The 27536-nt window shown below is 44.5% G+C and overlaps 2 non-coding genes across 2 annotated transcripts; one reads left to right on the forward strand and one right to left on the reverse strand.

Annotated features, from left to right (window-relative positions):
- Positions 1-129: 129 nt before the first annotated feature.
- LOC135030113 (U5 spliceosomal RNA) lies at positions 130-245 on the forward strand. Its single transcript, XR_010226166.1, has one exon. It is a non-coding gene; the product is annotated as a U5 spliceosomal RNA (small nuclear RNA).
- Positions 246-5608: 5363 nt separating this feature from the next.
- Positions 5609-5682, reverse strand: TRNAN-AUU (transfer RNA asparagine (anticodon AUU)). The gene has a single exon. It is a non-coding gene; the product is annotated as a tRNA-Asn (tRNA).
- Between the last annotated feature and the right edge of the window lie 21854 nt (positions 5683-27536).

Here is a 27536-nt window from a genome sequence, read left to right on the forward strand (position 1 = left end):
TACAAACCATGTTTATAGCAAGGGGAAGCCTGGTGAGAAATCTGCTTTCTTTCATTCAAATTGGGTGCTCACTTTGAGCTGAATGAGAACTGCTGGCATGGCACTCAGGCGACAGGTGGAATCTTGGTCATGCTCTGGTTTCTCTTCAGAACTAACAAATATTTCGCCTTTTATTAAAGATTTCCGTGGAGAGGAGCAAAACTGAGTTTTATCTCAATTTTTGCATGCCCCATATTATTGGGGTTTCTTTTATCAGTTTAAAGACAGAACGAGTGTGCTTTCTTGTTAGCTTTAATGTAAGTTTATTTGCATAACAATGACAGTAAATGTTTGTTTCTTTTCAAACAGAACTTTCTTGACCATGCTACTTGCTTGAAAGATCTGGGAGCACATGGAAAACAGTACAAACCATGCAGTATCACAAGAGCCTTTATTTGATCTTTCATGAAGATAGAGCAGAATTGAGGACACGTCAACAATTTCTGCCAAAGGTGGTTCATCTTTCCACATGGTGCCTTTGGCCACTGACACCTTCGTTGAGTCAAAGTCTCTGGCTGTGGTCAGAACTTTGAAAATTTATGTCACCAGAATGGTTCAGATTAGGAAAACAGAGGCTCTGTTTGTCCTGTATGCTCCCAACAGGATTGGGTGTCCTGCTTCCATGCAGACCATTATGCGCTGAATCTGTGGTAAGATTCAGCATGCTCATTCCACGGCAGGATTGCCGTTACTGAATTAGGTGAAGACCCATTCTACTAGAAAGGTGGGTTCATCCTGGGCAGCTGGTCGGGGAGTCTCAGCATTGCAACTTTGCCGAGCAGCTATTTAGTAAACACTTTTGCTAAGTTTTACAAGTTTGATACCTTGGCTGATGATAACCTCAAGTTGGGTCATTCGGTGCTGCAGAGTCGTACGCACTCTCCCACCCGTTCAAGAGCTTTGGTATAACCCCATGGTTCTTAATGTGACCCCAGCATCCTCTAGGTCGTATGAGAAAATAGGATTTTAATACCTACCGGTAAATCCTTTTCTCTTAGTACGTAGAGGATGCTGGGCACCCGTCCCAGTCCATACTGTGTCTGCAGTTATTACTTGTGGTTATACACATGTTGTGTTACGGTTCTGGTCAGCTTTTTGCTGCAATTGTTCATGCCGTTGGCTTGTGTTCTGTTGAATGCCACGTTCTGCGGCATGCTTAAGGTGTGAGCTGGTAAGATGCTCACCTTAGTTTAACAATAAATCCTTTCCTCGAAATGTCCGTCTCCCTGGGCACAGTTCCTATAACTGGAGTCTGGAGGAGGGGCATAGAGGGAGGAGCCAGTTCACACCCTTTGAAAGTCTTAAAGTGCCCATGTCTCTTGCGGATCCCGTCTATACCCCATGGTTCTTAATGTGACCCCAGCATCCTTTACGGACTAAGAGAAAAGGATGCCCTTGTGTACTATCCTGACTTCTCCTCCCGTCTGCTTACTTTGTGCCTTCCAACGCACAATGCGAACTACAGGTGGTGCTGCAGGGCCCACACCCTTTTACTTGCCTTACAGAGCAGCTCTGGAGCTGTTACAGTGCCCAGCTGCTGCAAGAAATCAGCATGAATGCTTCAGGGGATGGGGCATGGCCAACATGAGCCCCACACCAAAGGAGGGTGGGGGTGTTTAATGCAAACTAGGGGTCATCCAAGCACTGCAAAAGGCCGCCATGCCCTGCATGCCCCTTTTCTCTTTTTATATGCAGATGAGGGTTCCAGCCAACTTTGGCCCACTGCTTGGATGACATCACCGTATGCAAATCCGTCTGCTGCAGACCTTCCCCCAGGAATGCTTGTACAAGTTGTTGGATATGGTTTGATATTTGATGGTGCTTCAGTATTAGGCAGCCTTCCGCCCTCCCATGTTCATCTGAAAAGATGTGGTCTCCCTGCAGTTGTTGTCCCCAGACGAGAGTTCCCTTGTGCTTCCTCAGTTGAATCTCCTTAACTTGACGGGGGAGGGGCTGCCCGAGCTGCCACCCTCCCCAGCCCTATCCCAACTCATACTTATTTTACATATTAGGTCTCTTGATCATGAAGATTGTTCTCACAGGGTGAGGTTCATCCATTATATTTTAAAATAGGAAGGTACAAATTACATATTTGAATTGCATCTATGTGCTGGATTCAAATGCCCCCCCCCCCTTCCTTTCTCAATTGTGCCCGTCAGCAGCTATTCTAAGGTTGCTGCCAATGGGTGTGACACATTAATTTCTTCTGTGGGGTACACTGGACTCCACAAGGATTCACATTGGGGTGTAGAGTAGGATCTTGATCTGAGGCACCAACCGGCTCAAAGCTTTTGACTGTTCCCAAGATGCTCAGCGCATCCTCCTCTATAACCCCGCTTCCATGAACAGGGAGCTCAGTTTGTAGTTGGTGCCTTCAGTAGCAGGCCACTTAACAGGGGCCTGCCTCAGGCAGCCTATTCTTAGCTATTAATTTTGACAAGAAAAGAAGAACTTGTTTTATGAGAATCTACAAGGGCTGCAGCAGGCTAGGTCTAAAAGACATCTTTACTGCAGCTTCATCACTCCCAGCGGCGCTGTATACTCCCGTGCCCTGGTTGCTGGGTCACTGCAGCGGAGGCTCCGGTTTCTTCCTAAGGTCAGTCACACACACACACCGCCCTTCCGGATCACGAGGCCGCTGATTAAGGGGAGCGTGGCCGTAGGGGGTGGGCCGTGTGCGCACTGGGGTGGACACTGATTACTGGGCAGCCGCTCCACTAGCCACCAGGTACAGTTAAGGAGCACAGGTCTGGGGGTTTTTCTCCTATATTAACCCAATTTTGTACTGCCCGCAGCGCATTGTGATAGGTAATAGGGCCTGATTCAGGTTGGATTGCAATCACAATAAGCGATCCAACTGCAAAAATTGCTAAGAGCATACGCATGTGCCTGCATGCGATCGCCTCTGCCTGTCAATCGGGGCAGGGGGGGAGAGTGGGGTCAGCAACACTCCATTTCCAAGTCAGGGATGGAGCAGTGCGGGGGCAAGGCTTCAAAATGGGGTCTGCAATGGAGGAGACACAGGGGGCGTGGTCACAGCGGCTGTATGACATCACATTCAGCCGCTGTGATCACAAAAATGGTGGCGGCTTCCTGCGCGCACATACAGTCTGCACCAGCAGGAGGCTACACCATTGTTTATGATCACGCTGAACTGCAGTGCGACTGCAATTACAGCATGGTCAAGAAGGGAGGTGTCATACTGGGTGGCCATGCCCTGTCACTGTGCAGGAGCCAGCACCGCTTACACACTAGTCCCCGGGTGCAGCACCCAACCCCCGGGACACCCGGAGCAACAAAATGTAGATTCAGGCCACCAGGCCACGCCCCTACCTATGAAATCATGCCTCCTTTTTACCATTGCGCTGCTTATTTGCACGCACTGCATTACAATCTCCCTCGACACCTCTCTGGGTGTCACCAGTGATAGTGACACCTCTGCCATGCTTGTAGCAGCTAGTCCAAAGATCTATGCCTCAAGCCCTGAGTGTTTGCCCTTGTGACTTGTTGATCATCATAGCGAAGCAGATGCTTACAGAAAACTGCAGGGGCTTAGATTGAAAATAAAAAAAATTGATGGGTATAAGGTAGAGAGGAGCGGGTTCGGTTCTCCGAGAACCGAATTCCCCACGAACTCCACGTGGTTTACACTGGTCTGAGGCAGGCTCGGTTGTTCCCGCCTGACTCGGAAAACCTGAACAAGGGAAAATGTCATCATCCCGCTGTCGGATTCTCGCGAGATTCGGATATTATATATAGAGCTGCGCGTTGCCGCCATTTTTACTCGTGCATTGAAGAGAGCGCGGAGAGGATGTGGCTATGTTCTCTCAGTGGAAATCTCAATATCAGTGCTCAGTATCAGTGGTTACTTATTGCTGCTCAGTAATACTAGTAGTGTGTCTCTCCTGCTCAGTGTCAGTTCTCAGTAGTATCCTCATCAGTGCTCAGTATCACTGCTCATTGTCTTGTGCTGCATTGTGGTGCTCAGCATACTACAGTACATTACTAATAGTCCAGTGCTGCATCTTGCTGCTCAGTGTCAGTTCTAGTATCCTCATCAGTGCTCACTATCACTGCTCATTGCATTGTGGTGTTCTGTATACTACAGTAATATAGTAACATATAGTAACATAGTTTTTGAGGTTGAATAGAGGCAAATTGCCCATCGTGTTCAACCTGTTTTAAGTTGTGATGATTCTACATACTTGCTGAATAATGTTTTATGACTAGTTAGCTACTATAACTCATGTTACCCCCGGATTAACCATGTTGATATTTTAAGTATTATAACCTTGGATAGCTTTTTCATTCAGAAATGTATCCATTCCTTTTTTAAATCCAATTACAGAGTCCGCCATTACCACCTTCCCTGGCAGGGAATTCCACATCCTGATTGCCCTAACAGTGAAGAAACCTTTCCTCCATTGCGTTCTGAACTTTCCTCCAGTCGCAGCGAGTGACCACGTGTTCTTTTAATAAATAATTCCTCTGATAACTCTTTGTTATGTATCTTTACATATTTGAAGATATTAATAATATATCCTCTTAGGCACCTCTTTTCTAGTGTATACATATTCAGCCTAGTAAGTCTTTCCTTATAGTCCAGTACTTTTAGGCCTTTAATCAATTTAGTCTTCAGGATCTCTCGGACTTCCATGAGCAGCAGAGTAGTGCAATGGAAGGATGCTGGGCGCATAACCCAGAGGTCGATTAATCGAAACTATCCTCTGCTATGTGCATTTTTTTTTATAATTAAAGTAATCAAAAACTGGGATTGATATTTTGGCTCTTTTATTTTTACTTAAAGTACAATAACTTTTATCATTTTAATTTGTTTTAATAGTATATTGACAGCATTGTTTTCTTTAAAAAAACCACTTAATTTTCTTTACCCTATTACTGAAATGGTAATTGACAAAAACAAACTACATTGTCACCAGAAGAGCAATGCAAAATGTACAAGTGATATATTAAAATCATCTTCCATCTTGAATTTCAATGATGCATTGGGACAACAATTTTGTGAGAAACATCTTCACCCATAAAGAAAGATTTTCTTAATTCCTTATCTGTGTGCTGATTAGATATTACCTTGTTTTCACATTAAACAGACTTCCACATGAGAAAGCAGCAAGGATGCAGTAACGTTTATGTTTCCTGGTGTCAACCTGTATTATTTCAGTAGACATTGAAATGAGGATGCATCTTGCTGCCTTTCCAATGTAGCAAGTTTAATTCAGTAATAGGTGAAAAAACATTCCTACAAAGGTGTTAATCAGAGACTTGGCTTTGTGGACACTTTTCAGAGAGCAAATTTGTTAGCATAAAAATAAAGTCAGAAAATGAAGAGCTGTTTAATCACTCAATTGGACTTTTCTGCCAGCATAATTTTTTTTTCTCTGCAACCCACTGCTAAATTGTGCTTCCTAGCTGTTTTTTATAAAATCACTTAATCAAATCTAACTCTGATTACATCAGAGAAGGCCAGGTACCCTACACCATAAGAGGGGGTTTGAAATTTTGACTTGTCTATTTAAAGATCACCAAAATCTGATCACAAGGTCAATTACATCCCTGGGTGGGATTGAACCACCAACCTTTTGGTTAATAGCCAAACATGCTAACCGATTGCACCACAGAGACACCTCGTAAAAGTCCATTCTGACAAAGGCTAATAAGCATTCATCTAGAACGTTTCCTAGAAAAACTTTAAAAAGTCAATAATCTGGAGAGTTTTTGTAAGAAACACATTGCTACTTTCCCATGATGAGTGAGTGCTTCAGGATCTCTTGCACTTACATGAGCAGCAGAGTACTGCAACGGAAGCATGCTGGGCCCATAACCCAGATGTAGGCAGATTGAAACTATCTTCTGCTATATGCATTGTTTTTTGTTAATTAAAGTAATCCAAAACTGGGATTGATATTTTGGCTCTTTTATTTTTACTTAAAGTACAATAACTTTTACCATTTTAATTTGTTTTAATAGTAAATTGACAGTATTGTTTTCTTTCAAAAATCCACTTAATTTTCTTTACCCTATTATTAAAATGGTAATTGACAAAAACAAACTACATTGTCACCAGAAGAGCAGTATAAAATGTACAAGTGATATATTAAAATCATCATTCCAGCTTGAATTTCAATGATGCTTTGGTGCAACAATTTTGTGAGAAACATCTTCACCCATAAAGAAAGATTTTCTTAATTCCTTACCTGTGTGCTGATTAGATATCACCTTGTTTTCACATTAAACAGACTTCCCCATGAGGAAGCAGCAAGGATGCAGTGACGTTTATGTTTCCTGGTGTCAACCTGTATTATTTCAGTAGACATTGAAATGAGGATGCATCTTGCTGCCTTTCCAATGAAGCAAGTTTAATTCAGTAATAGGTGAAAAACCATTCCTACAAAGGTGTTAATCAGAGACTTTACTTTGTGGACACTTTTCAGAGAGCAAATTTGTTAGCATAAACATAAAATCAGAAAATGAAGAGCTGTTTAATCACTCAATTGGACTTTTCTGCCAGCATAGTTTTTTTTCTCTACAACCCACTGCTAAATTGTGCTTCCTAGCTGTTTTTTATAAAATCACTTAATCAAATCTAACTCTGATTACATCAGAGAAGGCCAGGTACCCTACACCATAAGAGGGAGTTTGACATTTTGACTTGTCTACTTAAAGATTACCAAAATCTAATCACAAGGTCAATTACATCCATGGGTGGGATTGAACCACCAACCTTTTGGTTAATAGCCAAACATGCTAACCGATTGCACCACAGAGACACCTCGTAAAAGTATATACTGACAAAGGCTAATAAGCATTCATCTAGAACGTTTCCTAGAAAAACTTTAAAAAGTCAATAATCTGGAGAGTTTTTGTAAGAAACACATTGGTACTTTCCCATGATGAGTGAGTGCTTCAGGATCTCTTGCACTTACATGAGCAGCAGAGTACTGCAACGGAAGCATGCTGGGCCCATAACCCAGAGGTAGGCAGATTGAAACTATCCTCTGCTATATGCATTGTTTTTTGTTAATTAAAGTAATCCAAAACTGGGATTGATATTTTGGCTCTTTTATTTTTACTTAAAGTACAATAACTTTTACCATTTTAATTTGTTTTAATAGTATATTGACAGTATTGTTTTCTTTCAAAAATCCACTTAATTTTCTTTACCCTATTATTAAAATGGTAATTGACAAAAACAAACTACATTGTCACCAGAAGAGCAGTACAAAATGTACAAGTGATATATTAAAATCATCTTTCCAGCTTGAATTTCAATGATGCTTTGGTGCAACAATTTTGTGAGAAACATCTTCACCCATAAAGAAAGATTTTCTTAATTACTTACCTGTGTGCTGATTAGATATCACCTTGTTTTCACATTAAACAGACTTCCCCATGAGGAAGCAGCAAGGATACAGTGACGTTTATGTTTCCTGGTGTCAACCTGTATTATTTCAGTAGACATTGAAATGAGGATGCATCTTGCTGCCTTTCCAATGAAGCAAGTTTAATTCAGTAATAGGTGAAAAACCATCCCTACAAAGGTGTTAATCAGAGACTTGGCTTTGTGGACACTTTTCAGAGAGCAAATTTGTTAGCATAAACATAAAATCAGAAAATGAAGAGCTGTTTCGTCACTAAATTGGACTTTTCTGCCAGCATAATTTTTTTTCTCTGCAACCCACTGCTAAATTGTGCTTCCTAGCTGTTTTTTTATAAAATCACTTAATCAAATCTAACTCTGATTACATCAGAGAAGGCCAGGTACCCTACACCATAAGAGGGGGTTTGAAATTTTGACTTGTCTATTTAAAGATCACCAAAATCTGATTACAAGGTTATTTACATCCCTGGGTGGGATTGAACCACCAACCTTTTGGTTAATAGCCAAACATGCTAACCGATTGCGCCACATAGACACCTTGCAAAAGTAGATACTGACAAAGGCTAATAAGCATTTATCTAGAACGTTTCCTAGAAAAACTTTAAAAAGTCAATAATCTGGAGAATTTTTGTAAGAAACACATTGGTACTTTCCCATGATGAGTGAGTGCTTCAGGATCTCTTTCACTTACATGGGCTATTAACCAAAAGGTTGGTGGTTCAATCCCACCCAGGGATGTAATTGACCTTGTGATCAGATTTTGGTGATCTTTAAGTAGACAAGTCAAAATGTCAAACCCCCTCTTATGGTGTAGGGTACCTGGCCTTCTCTGACGTAATCAGAGTTAGATTTAATTAAGTGATTTTATAAAAAACAGCTAGGAAGCACAATTTAGCAGTGGGTTGCAGAGAAAAAAATAACATTTTAAACCTACCGGTAAATTTTTTTTCTCGTAGTCCGTAGAGGATGATGGGGACTCCGTAAGGACCATGGGGGATAGACGGGCTCCGCAGCAGACATGGGCACTTTAAGAAAGACTTTAGATCTGGGTGTGCACTGGCTCCTCCCTCTATGCCCCTCCTCCATACCTCAGTTAGAGAAACTGTGCCCAGAGGAGACGGACAGTACGAGGAAAGGATTTTTGTTAATCCAAGGTCAAGATTCATACCAGCCACACCAATCACACCGTATAACTTGTGATATACTACCCAGTTAACAGTATGAAAACAACATAGCATCAGTCCAAGACCGATGAAAACTAACATATAACCCTTATGTAAGCAATAACTATATACAAGTCTTGCAGAAGTAGTCCGCACTTGGGACGGGCACCCAGCATCCTCTACGGACTACGAGAAAAAGATTTACCGGTAGGTTTAAAATCTTATTTTCTCTTACGTCCTAAAAGATGCTGGGGACTCCGTAAGGACCATGGGGATTATACCAAAGCTCCCAAACGGGCTCCTGCGGATGACTCTGCAGCACCGATTGAGCAAACAGGAGGTCCTCCTCAGCCAGGGTATCAAACTTATAGAACTTTGCAAAGGTGTTTGAACCCGACCAAGTAGCAGCTTGGCACAGCTGTAGTGCCGAGACCCCCGGGCAGCTGCCCAAGAAGAGCCCACCTTCCTAGTGGAATGGGCCTTGACTGAATTAGGCAACGGCAATCCCGCCATAGAATGCGCCTGCTGAATCGTGTTACAGATCCAGAGAGCAATAGTCTGATTTGAAGCAGGGGTGCCAATCTTGTTGGCTGCATACAGGACAAACAGTGCTTCTGTTTTTCTGACTCTAGCCGTTCTGGCCACGTAAATTTTCAAAGCCCTGACCACATCAAGGGACTCGGAATCCTCCAAGTCACGCGTAGCCACAGGCACCACAATAGGTTGGTTCATATGAAAGGATGAGTCCACTTTTAGCAGGAATTGAGGACGGGTCTGCAATTCCGCTCTATCCATATGGAAAACCAGATAGGGGATTTTATGTGATAAAGCTGCTAATTCCGACACTCGCCTAGCGGAAGCCAAGGCTAATAACATGACCACCTTCCAAGTGAGATATTTAAACTCCACCATTTTAAGTGGTTCAAACCATAACCTTAACACCACGTTAAGGTCCCAAGGGACCACCGGAGGTACAAAAGGAGGCTGAATATGCAGTACTCCCTTCACAAAAGTTTGTACTTACTTCAGGAAGAGAGGCCAATTCCTTTTGAAAGAAAATGGATAAGGCCAAAATCTGAACCTTAATAGAGCCTAATTTTAGGCCCAAATTCACTCCAGTTTGTAGGAAGTGAAGGAAGTGGCCCAGGTGGAATTCTTACGTATGAGCATTCCTGGCCTCACACAAAGAAACATATTTTCGCCATATACAGTGATAATGTTTAGATGTCACGTCCTTCCTAGCCTTTATTAGCGTAGGAATGACCTCATCTGGAATACCCTTTTCCGCTAGGATCCGGCGTTCAACCGCCATGCCGTCAAACGCAGCCGCGGTAAGTCTTGGAACAGACAGGGCCCCTGTTGCAACAGGTCCTGTCTTAGAGGAAGTGGCCACGGATCTTCTGTGAGCATTTCCTGCAGATCTGGATACCAGGTCCTTCGCGGCCAATCTGGAACAATGAGAATTGTTCTTACTCCTCTTTTTCTTACTATTATCAACACCTTGGGTATGAGAGGTAGAGGAGGAAATACATAGACCGACCGGAACACCCACGGTGTCACTAGGGCGTCTACAGCTACTGCCCGAGGGTCTCTTGACCTGTTGCAATACCTCTGTAGCTTTTTGTTGAGGCGGGACGCCATCATGTCTATCTGGAACAGTCCCCACCGACTTGCAATCTGTGCGAAGACTTCCTGATGGAGTCCCCACTCTCCTGGATGTAGGTCGTGTCTGCTGAGGAAGTCTGCATCCCAGTTGTCCACTCCCGGAATGAACACTGCTGACAGTGCGCTTTGATAAAGCTAAATATTTATCTTATTTAAAACCCTTTGTGAGGTCTAAGAACACTGTACGCTATTTGCGTATGGAGTACCGTAAGGGTACGCTCGTTGCGTAACAATCGCTTAGCCGTGGTCGAGACGCTCAAGCGTCACGTTCGCTCACGGCCAAGAGATCACAGGCAGGCACGCTATTGGCTGCTGACTAACGTAATGGTTCGCTATAGCGTAACGGACGCTGTATCGGGAGCGGGCTGCTCGAGCGATACAGACGCTCACGAGAATACGCTGTTGGTATCGGGCACACTTATAGGTGAGCGACTACCGTAATGCTACGCTATCAGCGTAGCGGACGCTCGAGACCACGAGGAGATCACGAGCGGCGCCGACGCTCACAATGTTAAACCTTTATGTCTAAACCACAAACAATGTAATTTGCTGTAAAACCTTAGTGTAGAGATAGGGTGTAAATGCAACACTGTATAACCTTATTAACTCAAAAGCTGTTCGAGCGTCACCGACGCTCTGAGAATACTTAACACTATAAGAAATACACAAATACCGTGCTTAGGGTCCAACGCCTAATATATATATTATGAATGTTATACTTGCAAAAGAATTAATACAATACAAGTCATACACTACAATATAACATAGACTAACTAACCAGGTAACTACACAGTAAATACAATACAAGTACGTTTAAGAGAAAATGAGAGAAAGAGAAGAGAGAGAGAGAAAGATATGGCCCATAATAACAAGAAAAGACAATATGATTACGGAGAAAACTTACGCACAAAGGAAACGATCGCATGCGCCTCTGGACATCCAGCTCCCGATTTTCAGCAATGATAACCGATGAAGAGTGAGTGCTGGATGTGATCGGCCTGTCTATTTATGCCCCACACACAATACAATTCAATGGTCCCTACAATCTCATTGTTCATTGGACACAGGAATTCGTCTTCGCATTATAACAAAAGGTCATAGGTTGATTCATACAGGTGGGCTGTGACTATTTCCAACAGCTCAGGTGGGAGGGAAACTGGGTTTCCCGCCGCATGGATAAGTAAGTGCAAATACAGTAAATGTTCATAAACTTCTTATGTCCATAACTATTCGCACGAGCGATTGATCCGCTTCAAACCAACACCGGAATATTGCTAATTAAATACTCTTCCGATGGATACTAAACACCACTGTATTACTCCTGTCTGACCCTTCGTATCAAACAATGAGGGATCTCTCTGTCCAGGAACATACTACATTAACTAAACTTTCAGAATCTATCAAAGGGACCATAATCTACAAAATGCATTATATGGTGAAAATATGTAACGAAAGAGTCGCCCGCTAGACGCACACAATCTCTACCGTAAATGTGCATACCGTGCGCCTGCGGGTGCCCGCAACAGCGAGTATGCGCACGCACGGTAGAGCGCACGCATGCGCAGCAGGGACACATATGAGGTGCAAATATGGCAGTGTGCATCGTGATATTTTTCTGACTTTGACAGTCCACCCTTTGGCAGTCAACAATAACTGCCACTTCCTAAAACATTTCAAAAAGAGAAAAATATATGTCAGGGGTTAATACATTTACATGGTTGGGTAGGGGAGGAGAGGAGAAGGTAGGAAAAGGGTATGACCTAGTGAGATAGCAGAAGCATGTGTGTATGAATCCATGTTTGGGGGGTCATGTATCATCGTGCCGTACGTGTTTTAAATCAAGCTTTGAGGTATTGCGAAGTATACATTTGAATTCCTTCTTATCCCGTGGTACGGGTCTGTGGATGGGCTGTCAAACTTTACCGAGCTTTTTTCGGATTTTGGTTGTAACAAAAATGGGGAGCACATTTTAGTTGATGATACATGAATGGGGGAATATGTGATTGCTGATATCTGTGCCTGTATTCCCTATACTATGTGTGTAATTACCTGAAGGTTGTAGAGATGAAGAAAATACATAGTTACGGTAAATGCAGTGGTATTCTATGTCAGGTTAATGAACATTCGTCGATTGAGGTCTTGTTTGGTGTCTGTTGAATGCAGTCTTCTTTGTGCTTTTGCCCATAAGGTGCGAGCAAAAAGCTTTGTCAATGTCCATAGATTTACAAAAGTGTTGGGCTAGAGTAATTTTAAAATTTCTAGGGAAACTGGGGATCTATGGCATAGTTCATCAAAAATCTGTGTATAAGGTTGTCAAAACTTCTTCTTTAATCCATCTGTTGTCTGTATATCGGCTCATCAAATTCCTCATCCAAGTGGGTCTTTTTACCTCAGAGGAAAACGGAAAAACAGGTGAAAGAAACGGACCGTAGAAATCGCATTACAATTTCCTCACTCCTTAAACTCATCACCCTGGTACTTCGTTTGCACTTCGTTAAAGCCTGACCGCATCTAAATATCAAGCCAATCGTTATGATAACACCTAAGATACATAGGAGAAACTTCCCTACATCCATTATAACTCCTTGAGCCCATTCTCCTAAACCGGAGAACCAATTTCGCGGGTTCAACCATGACACCCAACTAGTCAGCTCATTACTCACAGCAGCAAGGGTGAGATTGTGTCTCCTGCGAAATTCCCACTTCAATTGGAGAATATCGTCCATCTTTTGGTCTATGACCTCGACCGGGTCCTCGGTACTATTCGTTATATATGTGCAGCATTTCACGCCGTACTGCGTTGCCAGTGTGACACAATATCCACCTGTTACTGCTGTGAGATAATTGAGAATCATTCTATGCTGAACTAGTTCTGTTTTATAAGCTTGAAGTTCTCTTCCAGTATACCTAAACGTGTCATCATACATTTCTGTGATATTGTCTAACAAATTTGCGAGCGCAGATATGTATTTATAATTCAACACTCCTCTGGCGGTGCGAGTGAGGTCTAACGCAAGTAGAAACTGAATCCCGGTGGATTCATGGATCATGTCAGAGGCCGGGTGCTCTGTTCTTTCTATCAGGTGCCGTTTAACTACGTGCTCGTAATGGGTGTGAGTATAAGGAGTTTGGGCAACACGGTGTATGTCTTTCATTTTGGCATGTGATACAGTCATTACCTCAGGCAATACTTTTCCAATATAACACAATCCTTCAGAGTTTGGGGCAAGCCACTTATACGCCTTCCTCCCGCATATGAAATATGCATCATCGGGGAGAACATATGGGACGGAGTAGGACATAACCATATTACACATTTTCCATGTGAAATCTCCTAACCCTAATTCTCCCATCTGTCTAGTACACGTATCAGCTTGTACGATATGTGCACAGTATCCTGGTGATACCTCTCCAACTCTCGTAATCCTACTTCCTAGGGTATACCTATACCGGAAAGATTTTCCTCTACTGGCTATGTGGCGTATAAGCTCTGTATCTGTCGGCATTCTATCTGCTCTATATGAAAAGGTCATGGTTTGGTTACTCCATGACACTTCCCAATTTCCCGGCTTTCGGGGATTGGAAATGTTAAAACATATGAGGGATCTATCCACATGATATTGGTGGAGCTTCAAACTAGGAGGACTGGAGATATTAAACCTCCTGTCCACCGGTCTCCCACCACTTAGCTCAAGTACCTCCCCTATCGTTAAAGGAAATGGTACTAGTCCTGATTTGCTATGACCTTGAGGTACTTGAGAGCATACCCAACAATCTGTTTGATTTAACACGCTACCCACTAAGGAGTGATAGTCACTCAAGGGATGCCGGTCCATGTGGATATTAAAACTGGATTGGCATTTCTTAATGCACCCATCCTCGACTACGTTGTCACAGAGCCTACAGATACAGTTTTCTTCAGCTAACAATCCTTCACAATTCCTTCTATTGTCAATGCTATCGGATCGTTTTCTGATACTCGCCTTTGCTTGTTGATTATGTTGTTCTCGGAAAACTACGCCTCCATCTCTGTCATCAGAACCCATTCCAGAACCTCTCTCGACCTCCATGGTACTCTCGCCGGAACAGACTGCTCTGGTCAACATCATGGTCAACAGGAAAATCCGGATCACAGTCTCTTGGGGCAAGTCCATCTTATAGGAGGAAACGAAGAAGAATGAGAAGGGGGGGGAAATAATTTGAGGGAGAGGGGATGGGAAGTTGGAGAAAAACAATAAAAGGGAACAGGGAATCGACAACTGCTTTTGATCTTGTGATTTTCAATGCTCAGGTGCCGCCTCAGTCCTCCTGGAACAGACACTCCAGTGATACAACGTCCTCTACCGTCTGTTCCTTATCACGGGACCTCTCTGGATCAGCAACCTTCTTACAATGGGACGAATGAACCCAAGTCTCTCTCTCGGCAACTTTCAATGCTGTAGTGCTAGTCAATAAGACTTGGTATGGTCCTTCCCATCTGTCAATAAGGCAACCTGAGCGTAGAAAATTTTGTATCATTACATACTCCCCAGGTTCAATGTCATGACAATTACTATCTGGTAAATCAGGAATCACCAACTTCAAATTATTATTTTGATTCCTTAGCTGTTAACTCATATTAACCAGGTACTTTACAGTCACTTCATTGTTACACTTCAAATCATCCTGAGGGTTAATCATAACATGCGGTTGTTGACCAAACAAGATTTCAAAAGGGGACAGATTAAGAGGGGACCTGGGAGTGGTTCTGATGCTGTACAGTACAATGGGTAAAGCTTCTGGCCATGTCAATCCTGTTTCTGCCATAACTTTGCTCAAATTATTTTTAATAGTGCTATTCACTCTTTCCACCTTCGCACTCGCCTGTGGACGGTATGGAGTGTGCAGCTTGCTATCAATTCCCATCAACTTACACATTCCTTGAAAGACATCACCTGTAAAATGGGTACCCCTATCACTTTCGATAATTCTAGGGATACCATATCTACATACAAATTCCTGCACAATTTTCTTAGCAGTAAACATAGCGGTATTTGTGGCCGCCGGGAATGCTTCAACCCAATTTGAGAACACATCTATACAAACAAGTACATATTTCAAATTTCGACAAGGGGGTAATTGAATGAAGTCAATCTGTATTGCCTGGAAAGGACCGCCTGCAGGTGGGATATGAGATGGTTCTGTTGGTATTGCCTTTCCGATATTCTTTCTCAAACAGGTAAGGCATGACATTGCTCTCTTACTTGCATGAGATGAAAATCCTGGGGCGCACCAATATGCTCTTACCAACTTGCACATTCCTTCCTTGCCCAGATGAGTCAGCCCGTGAGCTGCCTCAGCTAAACATGGAAGATATGCTCTGGGGGCCACCGGTTTACCTTGTCCATCCGTCCAGAGTCCTGAGGACTCCTGGCCATATCCCTTCGCCTTCCAGACTGCCTTTTCCTGTGTGGAACACAAATTTTGCATTTCACACAACTTCTGTGTGTTGATGGTATTAAATACCATCAGTTGTGTGGTGTCTGTCTGTCTGGGGGTACCAGCTGCTAACTTAGCTGCTTCGTCTGCTTGGCTGTTACCAAGTGATACTGGGTCCTGGCTATATGTGTGTGCTTTACACTTGATAACAGCCACTCTGTCGGGTTCCTGTATCGCTGTTAGAAGCCTTTTGATGTGAGCTGCATGCGCTACCGGTGTACCAGCTGCCGTCATGAAATTTCTGAGGCGCCATAGGGCTCCGAAATCATGGACTACCCCGAATGCGTATCTAGAGTCGGTGTAGATATTGGCTGATTTGCCCTTAGCCAATTCACATGCTCTGGTTAGGGCGACCAGTTCAGCAACCTGGGCTGAGTGAGGTGGGCCTAGCGGTTCCGCTTCTATGGTGCCTTGGTCATCTACGACTGCGTATCCAGTACACAAGTCTCCCGAGTCTGACTGTCTGTGACAACTACCGTCCGTGTAGAAAGTTAGATCTACATTTTCCAGCGGGTTGTCACTGATGTCAGGCCTTGCGGTAAAATTTTGGGTCAAATATTCCATACAATCATGTGTGTCCTCCTGTGTGTTAAATTCTCCTTCCCCACCACTCTCATCCTCCACCCTTTGTGCCTGTCCAGGCACACCTGGGAGATATGTTGCAGGATTTAATGCACTGCATCTCCTTATGGTGATGTTTACGGGGGCCATTAGTGCCAATTCCCATCTTGTAAACCGCGCTGATGAGACGTGCCTGGTTTGGGCAGAATTTAGCAAGGCTGACACTGCATGTGGTGTATGAATTGTGAGGTTGTGACCTAGCACTACATCTTCGCTTTTCGTTACTAGCAATGCTATCGCAGCGACGCTTCGCAAGCATGTGGGGAGGGATCGCGCTACCGTGTCTAGCTGAGCGCTGTAGTATGCTACTGGCCCGCTGGCATCACCGTGCTTTTGGGTTAAGACGCCTGCCGCGCAACCAGCACTTTCTGTTCCGTACAGCTCAAAGGGTTTCCCATAGTCTGGCATACCTAATGCTGGTGCCTGCGTTAGGCACTGTTTAAGTCTCTCAAATGCCATCTCGGACTCGTCTGTATGCGAAATCCGATCAGGTTTGTTTGAGGAGACCATCTCCTGCAGAGGTAACGCTAGAATGGAAAACCCTGGGATCCAGTTACGGCAATACCCACACATTCCTAAAAATGTTCTGATCTGTTGCTGGGTTTTTGGCAGAGTCATGTCTCTAATTGCTTGAATTCTATCAGTGGTCAGGTGTCTCAGTCCTTGTGTTAGACAGTGTCCCAAATATTTTACCTTAGTTTGGCATAATTGCAACTTGTCTTTGGAAACCTTGTGTCCTGTGTCTGAAAGATGAAACAGGAGCTGTTTCGTATCCTTCAGGGATGCTTCCAATGAATCAGAACACAGTAGTAGATCATCCACGTACTGTATTAATACTGATCCACTCTCTGGTTGGAAAGACTGTAAACAATCATGCAAAGCCTGGGAAAATATACTTGGACTGTCTATGAAACCTTGTGGTAATCGAGTCCATGTGTATTGGACTCCTCTGTATGTGAATGCAAACAAATATTGGCTGTCAGGGTGCAGAGGTACCGAAAAGAAAGCGGAGCAGAGGTCAATAACAGTGAAAAATTTCGCAGTGGGAGGGATTTGCATAAGGATGACAGCTGGATTTGGCACTACGGGGAACTGACTCTCAACTATTTTGTTGATCCCCCTTAGATCCTGCACTAGCCGGTAACCCCTCCCCCCACTCTTTTTCACAGGGAAGATGGGACTATTGGCAGTGCTGGACGTTCTTACCAGAATACCCTGTTGTAGCAAGCGCTCTATTACGGGATACACTCCTAACTCCACCTCTGGCTTCAGAGGGTACTGTGGGATTTTTGGAGCTATCCTACCATCTTTTACTTGTACAACTACTGGAGCTACGTTTGCCATTAATCCAGTGTCCTGTCCATCTTTAGTCCAAAGTGACTCTGGTATCTGGGATGTCATTTCTTCTACTTTGGATGGAGTCCTATTTGTCATAATGGTATGTGACATTAATTTTGATGGGGAGTCTAACATGTCTCGCACTTCCTGAGCGTGATTCTCAGGTATGTCCAAGAATACACCTTCAGGAGTACAATAAATGACGCACCCCATTTTACACAATAAGTCTCTTCCCAGGAGATTAGTCGGTGCCGATGCAGCCAGCAAAAAGGAATGCTTGGTATGTAAAGGCCCTACTGTAATCTCGGCTGGTTTGCTAACAGGGTAGTGCTGGACTACTCCCGTTACCCCTATGGCTGGAATTGTCTTACCAGTGGTTCTCATGCCCACTGTCGAATTTATCACTGATTTGGCCGCCCCTGTGTCTACAAGAAAGTTTAATGATTTACCAGCTACATTGATTGCAATTTCAGGTTCACTCCCAAGGCTTGCAATCAATTTTACTGGCTGCAGATTACAGGTATGGCTACACCCCTATTGGGTATGGTGACCTCCCTGAATCCCGCTGGCAGCAACTACTTGTGAAGGGGTTAAATGGGAACTGCCAGGAGTTTGCCAGTCTCTGTTCGGGGGGTATCTTTTTGTTTCTCCTGCATGTGGCTCATAACTCCGTCTCTGCGGACCTTGCTCCCAATGTCGTGTGTCGTGTCGTTGTCTAGGGGGTTGGTAAGATCTTTGCGAATTTTTCGCTCTACAGTCTCGTGCTATGTGTCCCTGTTTATGACAAAAATAACATGTTACCACATTTGACTTACCCACAGGGTTTGGTGATATAAACACAGGCTGTTTTGTGGTCAGGGCCTGTATACTTACTGACATTAACTTATCACCTTGCGACTCCCTGTGTCTGGTGATATTCCGGTCGTGATCAATAGCAGCCTCTCTCAAAGTAGCCACTGACAGACCTCGCCAACATGGTTGCGTGGTCTGTACCCTTGTCTTTAATGCTTCTTTTAAACCATCCATTAGCACAGATACTGCTACTTCTTGATGGTTTGCATTGGTCCTAATGTCCTCTATGCCAGTGTACTTTGCCATTTCTAATAATGCCCGGTGAAAATAATCAGCAGCTGTTTCTGTCTCTTTTTGTTTAATGGAAAAAATTCTATTCCATTTGGCTACAGCTGGGAAATACTCCTTTAACTGTAAATTTATTCTTTTTACGTTATCTTTGTTGTACACATCTGTAAGAGGTACATCCAGATCCAATCCACAGTCAGCTAAAAATTGAGCTGAGTCGACATTGGAGGGTAAACATGCCCTCAGCAATATCTGCCAGTCTTTGTTATTGGGCTCTAAAGTGTTTCCTAGGTCTCTGATGTATTTTTGGCTAGCAACTAAGTCTTTTCTGGGGTCAGGGAATTCAGACACTATGGTCCTTAATTCCATTCTGGAAAATGGGATATACATGGCAATGTTCCTGATAGGAGTGACTCCTGATGTGTCAGTTTTCCCATTTGGAACAGCTATTACCCTAACAGGATTAAGTCTACTAACATCATTCTGTGTAGATTCTACAGCCTGTGGTGAAATGGTTTCAGCATAGTGTAAGGTGCCGTACTTACCCGTTGATACGACCTCACCTGTCCCTCCGCTAGGGGGCTTTGTTACTAATCTTATGGGTTGGGCCGTGCCTACTGTCGTTTCTGATATAGTGGCTGCTAGAGAGAGCGCCGATATTGTTGCCGATTCGTCCTCTTGATCACACTCCTGGGGAAAGTTCAAAACAGGGTACAACTTGCACGGGTTAATGCTTGCATTGGTTAACTTATTAACATTATCCTTAACATTTATACAGTTGCTAAGTGCCTGTTTGTTACCCCCTGATGCGTCATTCTCCGCAACCAATTTCTCTCCTGATATGTATGGTGGCGGCGGGGCCGTGGCTATCAGTTTCCTGATAGGGCCAGATCCCGCCGCCAGAGCCAATCCTCTCTGTATTTCACCCTCCTGTTGCCATAGCTGCAAATAATCATAATGTTGGATTTGTCTCTTTGTTGATTTAATGAGACATATCCTCCTCCTTAAATTCATTAACACTTCTGGGCTGAAGCTACCTACTCTTGGGAATTTCTCCCCGTCATGTACTGTCATTCTCTCCCATTCATCACATAAAATTTCTGTATGTAAACCATATTTTTCACACATTACATACCTTGCCGACCCGACTGGTCGGTTTACTGAATCAACCCGAACCGAGGTTGATCGCCCCCTTCCTGAACAACTGGCCCCCATAATTTGCAGGTGTTGCTTGCTCTACCTCTGACCTTTATCTCAGGGTCTTCAGCGAACCCTTACAAAAAACCAAAATATTAAAAGATAGGTTGACGGTGAAGTTTACCGAGCACCTCACTCACTCGCCCACGCCGACCAATACGCCCACACACTGATATAGCGCTGGCGTACTCGACCCAGGGCCCCTATGAACCTCTATTTACTGGAACATGCGAGAGATATCCGAAGAACACTTACTCTTTCCAGTAACTATTGGTTGTTGGACAATTCCTGAGTGACCAGCGAACTTCCCTTCAGAAAATAAAAAATTACACAAATAACGTCAGAATGTACAAATAGTTTTATGACCGGGTTTGTACACAAATGGTACTGGTCAGACTAACTTAATGCACACAATTACGTGCGGTACAATCGTTCAGCACATAAGCAACTAATCTTATGTACGGAGCGACCAGTGGAATCGACATTCAGCAGCTGCGAATTCCTTCAGCCTGAGCTTTTTATGGCCTATATGGGTGTCGCACCAACCCTTCTTGGTGTTGTGCCTTGTCTCTATAGCGGACTTCCTTGTCTGCTGTACTTGGACCTCCTGGTCTGTTATGCGACCTCCTGGTCTGACCTCCTGGTCTGTTACAGTATGACCTCCTGGTCTGCTACACTCTAATGCTCAAATTTTATGTTTAACCAGAGATGCCTCCCTAGCCACCACGTATGTCACTTACACGTATGTACTTCACGAGAACTCGATGATTTCTGTGGTTCAATCCCCAAAATTGTAAAAACAAACACTCACTCACCACATACACACTTTTGTTTCTATTTCTATTTCTGCGCAGAAATTTTTCTTTAGACCAGATGTGTTGTAAATTTGGAGAAGGATCTGTTAATTTAAATTTCGGATTTAAAATAGATTTGCGCTATTTATCGCCTGTTGCGCTATTTATCGCTTGTTGCGCTATTTATCGCCTGTTGCGATATTTATCGCTTATTGCGCTATTTATCGCTTATTGTGCTATTTAAAAATCAACACTATCGTGTGATTTGAGTTACGTGGGCGTACCCAGACGCTCCGTTGCATAATTTACGCTGCGTGCGTCGGCCTTTGCGTACGCGAGTCTCAGCCTTTTGTTAGAGACACGTGTATACAAAACCAATGTCCACCGTAACACAACTAACACGTTTTATCAATGTAGATGATCCTCAGTCGTCTACCGTGCAACACACCAATCTCTCCTTTTACCTTTAGGTAGAGCTGCGTGTGTGCTTTACACTTTATCCCTTAACGCATTACTTTTACACTTTAACTATGAAATAGCGACAAATCTCTCTTAGCACGTTTTATCAATTATAAAATGGCAAACAGGAGAGTGATATATGAAAATACACGAATGAAAAAGAAATGCAGATATGCGTGTGTGCGTACGCAAGATAGAAATAAACAGTTTTAAAAGACACTAGTGTGTTGTTCTTACCTCCGGTTCCCGGATTCCTTCAGCACCCTTTACTAAGCGAAACAGACGCTTATCCCGTCAGCACTGCGAAGAATATGATCTCCCGCCCTTTGCTGATGGATAATGTCTGCTGAAATTACCTAGCAGAGATATGTGAAGGACAGGACGAGCCGCCAATTGATAAAGCTAAATATTTATCTTATTTAAAACCCTTTGTGAGGTCTAAGAACACTGTACGCTATTTGCGTATGGAGTACCGTAAGGGTACGCTCGTTGCGTAACAATCGCTTAGCCGTGGTCGAGACGCTCAAGCGTCACGTTCGCTCACGGCCAAGAGATCACAGGCAGGCACGCTATTGGCTGCTGACTAACGTAATGGTTCGCTATAGCGTAACGGACGCTGTATCGGGAGCGGGCTGCTCAAGCGATACAGACGCTCACGAGAATACGCTGTTGGTATCGGGCACACTTATAGGTGAGCGACTACCGTAATGCTACGCTATCAGCGTAGCGGACGCTCGAGACCACGAGGAGATCACGAGCGGCGCCGACGCTCACAATGTTAAACCTTTATGTCTAAACCACAAACAATGTAATTTGCTGTAAAACCTTAGTGTAGAGATAGGGTGTAAATGCAACACTGTATAACCTTATTAACTCAAAAGCTGTTCGAGCGTCACCGACGCTCTGAGAATACTTAACACTATAAGAAATACACAAATACCGTGCTTAGGGTCCAACGCCTAATATATATATTATGAATGTTATACTTGCAAAAGAATTAATACAATACAAGTCATACACTACAATATAACATAGACTAACTAACCAGGTAACTACACAGTAAATACAATACAAGTACGTTTAAGAGAAAATGAGAGAAAGAGAAGAGAGAGAGAGAAAGATATGGCCCATAATAACAAGAAAAGACAATATGATTACGGAGAAAACTTACGCACAAAGGAAACGATCGCATGCGCCTCTGGACATCCAGCTCCCGATTTTCAGCAATGATAACCGATGAAGAGTGAGTGCTGGATGTGATCGGCCTGTCTATTTATGCCCCACACACAATACAATTCAATGGTCCCTACAATCTCATTGTTCATTGGACACAGGAATTCGTCTTCGCATTATAACAAAAGGTCATAGGTTGATTCATACAGGTGGGCTGTGACTATTTCCAACAGCTCAGGTGGGAGGGAAACTGGGTTTCCCGCCGCATGGATAAGTAAGTGCAAATACAGTAAATGTTCATAAACTTCTTATGTCCATAACTATTCGCACGAGCGATTGATCCGCTTCAAACCAACACCGGAATATTGCTAATTAAATACTCTTCCGATGGATACTAAACACCACTGTATTACTCCTGTCTGACCCTTCGTATCAAACAATGAGGGATCTCTCTGTCCAGGAACATACTACATTAACTAAACTTTCAGACTCTATCAAAGGGACCATAATCTACAAAATGCATTATATGGTGAAAATATGTAACGAAAGAGTCGCCCGCTAGACGCACACAATCTCTACCGTAAATGCGCATACCGTGCGCCTGCGGGTGCCCGCAACAGCGAGTATGCGCACGCACGGGAGAGCGCACGCATGCGCAGCAGGGACACATATGAGGTGCAAATATGGCAGTGTGCATCGTGATATTTTTCTGACTTTGACAGCTTACATGATTCTCCGCCCAGCGAAGAATTCTGGTGGCTTCCGCCATCGCCACTCTGCTCCTTGTGCCGCCTTGGCGGTTTACATGAACTAGTGCGGTGACGTTGTCTGACTGGATCAGAACTGGTTGGTCGCGAAGTAAGGTCTCCGCTTGACATAGGGCGTTGTATATGGCCCTTAGCTCCAGGATGTTGATGTGAAGACAAGTCTCCTGACTTGACCAAAGACCTTGAAAATTTCTTCCCTGTGTGGCTGCTCCCCAACCTCGGAGGCTCGCGTTCGTGGTCACCAGGATCCAGTCCTGAATGCCGAACCTGCGGCCCTCTAGAAGGTGAGCACTCTGCAGCCACCACAGGAGAGATACCCTGGCCCTGGGGGACAGGGTGATCAACTGATGAATCTGTAGATGTGACCCGGACCACTTGTCCAGTAGGTCCCATTGCAAGATCCTCGCATGGAACCTGCCGAAGGGAATGGCCTCGTATGATGCCACCATCATTCCCAGGACTCGAGTGCAGTGATGCACTGACACCTGTTTTGGTTTCAATAGGTTCCTGACCAGAGTCATGAGTTCCTGGGCCTTTTCTATCGGAAGATAAACCCTTTTCTGGTCCGTATCCAGAATAATGCCCAAGCAAAGTCAGACGAGTCGTAGGAACCAACTGCGACTTCGGGATATTGAGAATCCAGCCGTGTTGCTGTAACACCTTCAGTGAAAGTTATACGCTGTTCAGCAACTGCTCTCTTGATCTCGCTTTTATGAGGAGATCGTTCAAGTACGGGATAATTGTGACACCTTGCTTTCGCAGGAGCACCATAATTTCCGTCATTACCTTGGTGAAAATTCTCGGAGAAAATTCTGGAGAGACCAAACGGCAACGTCTGAAATTGGTAATGACAATACTGTACCGCAAATCTTAGGTACGCCTGATGAGGTGGATAAATGAGTACATGAAGGTATGCATCCTTTATGTCCAGAGATATCATAAAATCCCCCCCTTCTAGGCTGGCGATGACCGCTCTTAGCGATTCCATCTTGAACTTGAACCTTTTCAAGTATAGGTTCAGGGATTTTAAATTTAATATGGGTCTGACCAAACCGTCCGGTTTTGGGACTACAAACAGGGTCGAATAATTTCCATTTCCTTGTTGAAGCAGGGGAACCTTGACCACCACCTGTTGAAGATACAATTTGTGAATTGCATTTAACACTATCTCCCTTTCCTGGGGAGAAGATGGTAGGGCCGATTTGAAAAACCGGCGAGGAGGCACCTCTTCGAATTTCAGCTTGTAACCCTGAGAAACAATTTCTATTGCCTAGGGATCCACCTGCGAATGAACCCAGATGTGGCTGAAAACTCGAAGACGTGCCCCCAACTGGGCGGACTCCTTTAGCGGAGCCCCAGCGTCATGCGGTGGATTTTGTAGAGGCCGGGGAGGACTTCTGTTCCTGGGAACTAGCTGTGTTGTGCAGCTTCTTCCCTCTGCCCTTACCTCTGGCAAGAAAGGACACACCTCGTACTTTCTTGTTTCTCTGTGATCGAAAGGACTGCATTTGATAATGTGGTGCTTTCTTAGGCTGTGAGGGAATATAAGGCAAAAAATTTGATTTACCAGCTGTAGCTGTGGAGACTAGGTCCGAGAGACCTTCCCCAAACAATTCCTCACCCCTGTAAGGTAAAACCTCCATATACCTTTTTGAGTCGGCATCACCTGTCCATTGCCGGGTCCATAGGACTCGTCTAGCAGAAATTGACATAGCGTTTATTCTAGAACCCAGTAGACTAATGTCACTTTGAGCATCTCTTATATATAGGACAGCATCTTTTATATGCCCTATGGTCAATAACATAGCATCCTTATCTAGGGTCTCAATCTCTGCTGATAAGGTATCTGTCCATGCTGCCACCGCGCTACAACCCCGGCCGACGCAATTGCCGGTCTGAGTAAGGTACCAGAATGTGTGTAAATGGACTTTAGGGTAACCTCCTGCTTGCGGTCAGCATGGTCCCTGATGGTAGCCGTATCCTGGGATGGCAGCGCTACCTTTTTGGATAAGCGTGTCAATGCTTTATCCACCCTAGGGGAGGATTCCCACCGTATCCTGTCCATTGGCGGGAAAGGATACGCCATAAGAATCCTTTTGGGAATCTGCAGCTTTTTGTCTGGAGATTCCCAAGCTTTTTCACATAATTCGTTCAACTCATGTGAGGGGGGAAAGGTTATCTCAGGTTTCTTTCCCTTATAGATGTGTACCCTCGTGTCAGGGACAGGGGACTCTGTGATGTGCAAAACATCTTTTATTGCAATAATCATATATCGAATACATTTAGCCAATTTTGGCTGTAACTTTGCATCATCGTAGTCGACACTGGAGTCAGAATCCGTGTCGGTATCTGTGTCAACTATTTGGGATAGTGGGCGCTTTTGAGACCCCGAAGGTCCCTGCGACATAGGGACAGGCATGGGTTGACTCCCTGACTGTTCCCTAGCTTCTGCTTTGTCTAATCTCTTGTGTAATAAGTTTACATTAGCACTTAAAACATTTCACATATCCATTCAGTCAGGTGTCGGCGTTGTCGATGGAGACACCACATTAATTTGCTCCTGCTCCTCTCTAGGAGAGCCTTCTACCTCATACATGTCGACACACGTGTACCGACACACCATACACTCAGGGAATCCTCTTATCTGAGGACAGTTCCCCAACAAGGCCCTTTGGAGAGACAGAGAGAGAGAGTATGCCAGCACACACCCCAGCGCTATATGACCCAGGAAAAAAACACAATAATTTTATGTTTACCCAGTAGCGCTGTATTTCCATATATATATGCGCCTAATTATGTGCCCCCCTCTTCTTTAAGACCCTCTTTCTACCGTGGTATAAGCAGGGGAGAGTCCGTGGAGCTTCCCCTCAGCGGTGCTGTGGAGAAAATGGTGCTGGTGAGTGCTGAGGGAGAAGCCCCACCCCCTCAGCGACGGGCTTCTGTCCCGCTCAAATATAGTAAAAAAATGGCGGGGGCTCTTATATATATATACAGTGCCTAGCTGCATATATATTTATTTTGCCAAAGAGAGGTCTATATTGCTGCCCAGGGCGTCCCCCCTGAGCCCTTCACCCTTACACTGACTGCCGTGTGTGAGGTGTATGGGAGCAATGGAGCACAGCTTTACTGCTGTGCGTTACCTCAGTGAAGATCATGAAGTCTTCCGCCGCCTCTGAAGTCTTCTTTTCTTCTCATACTCACCCGGCTTCTATCTTCCGGCTCTGCGAGGGGGACGGCGGCGCGGCTCTGGGACGGACGGCGAGGGTGAGACCTGCGTACCGATCCCTCTGGAGCTAATGCTGTACAGTAGCCTAAGAAGCAGAGCCTATCAACTCACAGAAGTAGGTGTGCATCTCTCCCCTCCGCCCCTCGATGCAGGGAGTCTGTTGCCAGCAGGCTCCCTGAAAATAAAAAAATCTAACAAATATACTTTCTGTCAGGAAACTCAGGAGAGCTCCCTGAAAAGCACCCAGTCTCCTCTGGGCACAGTAGTAAACTGAGGTCTGGAGGAGGGGCATAGAGGGAGGAGCCAGTGCACACCCAGATCTAAAGTCTTTCTTTAAGTGCCCATGTCTCCTGCGGAGCCCGTCTATCCCCCATGGTCCTTACGGAGTCCCCAGCATCCTCTAGGACGTAAGAGAAAAATTATGCTGGCAGAAAAATCCAATTGAGTGATTAAACAGCTCCAGAGCTGCTCTGTAAGGCAAGTAAAAGGGTGTGGGCCCTGCAGCACTACCTGTAGTTTGCATTGTGCATTGGAAGCCTAGTTTGCTGTCTGTTTCCACTTCTTTTTTCTTGAGCCCCTCCCGTCTATACCCTTGTGCACTATCCTGACTTCTCCTCCCGTCTGCTTACTTTGTGCCTTCCAATGCACAATGCAAACTACAGGTAGTGCTGCAGGGCCCACACCCTTTTACTTGCCTTACAGAGCAGCTCTTGAGCTGTTACAGTGCCCAGCTGCTGCAAGAAATCAGCGTGAATGCTTCAGGGGCTGGGGCATGGCCAACATGAGCCCCACACCGAAGGAGGGTGGAGGTGTTTAATGCAAACTAGGGGTCATCCAAGTGCCGCAAAAGGCTGCCATGCCCTGCACGCCCCTTTTCTCTTTTCATATGCAGACGAGGGTTGAAGCCAACTTTGACCCACTGCTTGGATGACATCGCCATATGCAAATCCATCTGCTGCAGGCCTTCCCCCAGGAATGCTTGCACTAGTTGTTGCATTTGGTTTGTTGTTTGGGGGTGCTTCAGTATTAGGCAGCCTTCTGCCCTCCCATGTTCATCTGAAAATATGTGTTCTCCCTGCAGTTGTTGTCCCCAGATGAGAGTTCCCTTGTGCTGCCTCAGTTGAATCTCCTTTACTT

Source organism: Pseudophryne corroboree, unplaced genomic scaffold, assembly GCF_028390025.1.
Source record: "Pseudophryne corroboree isolate aPseCor3 unplaced genomic scaffold, aPseCor3.hap2 scaffold_494, whole genome shotgun sequence".
In the NCBI taxonomy this organism is placed as follows: Eukaryota; Metazoa; Chordata; class Amphibia; order Anura; family Myobatrachidae; genus Pseudophryne; species Pseudophryne corroboree.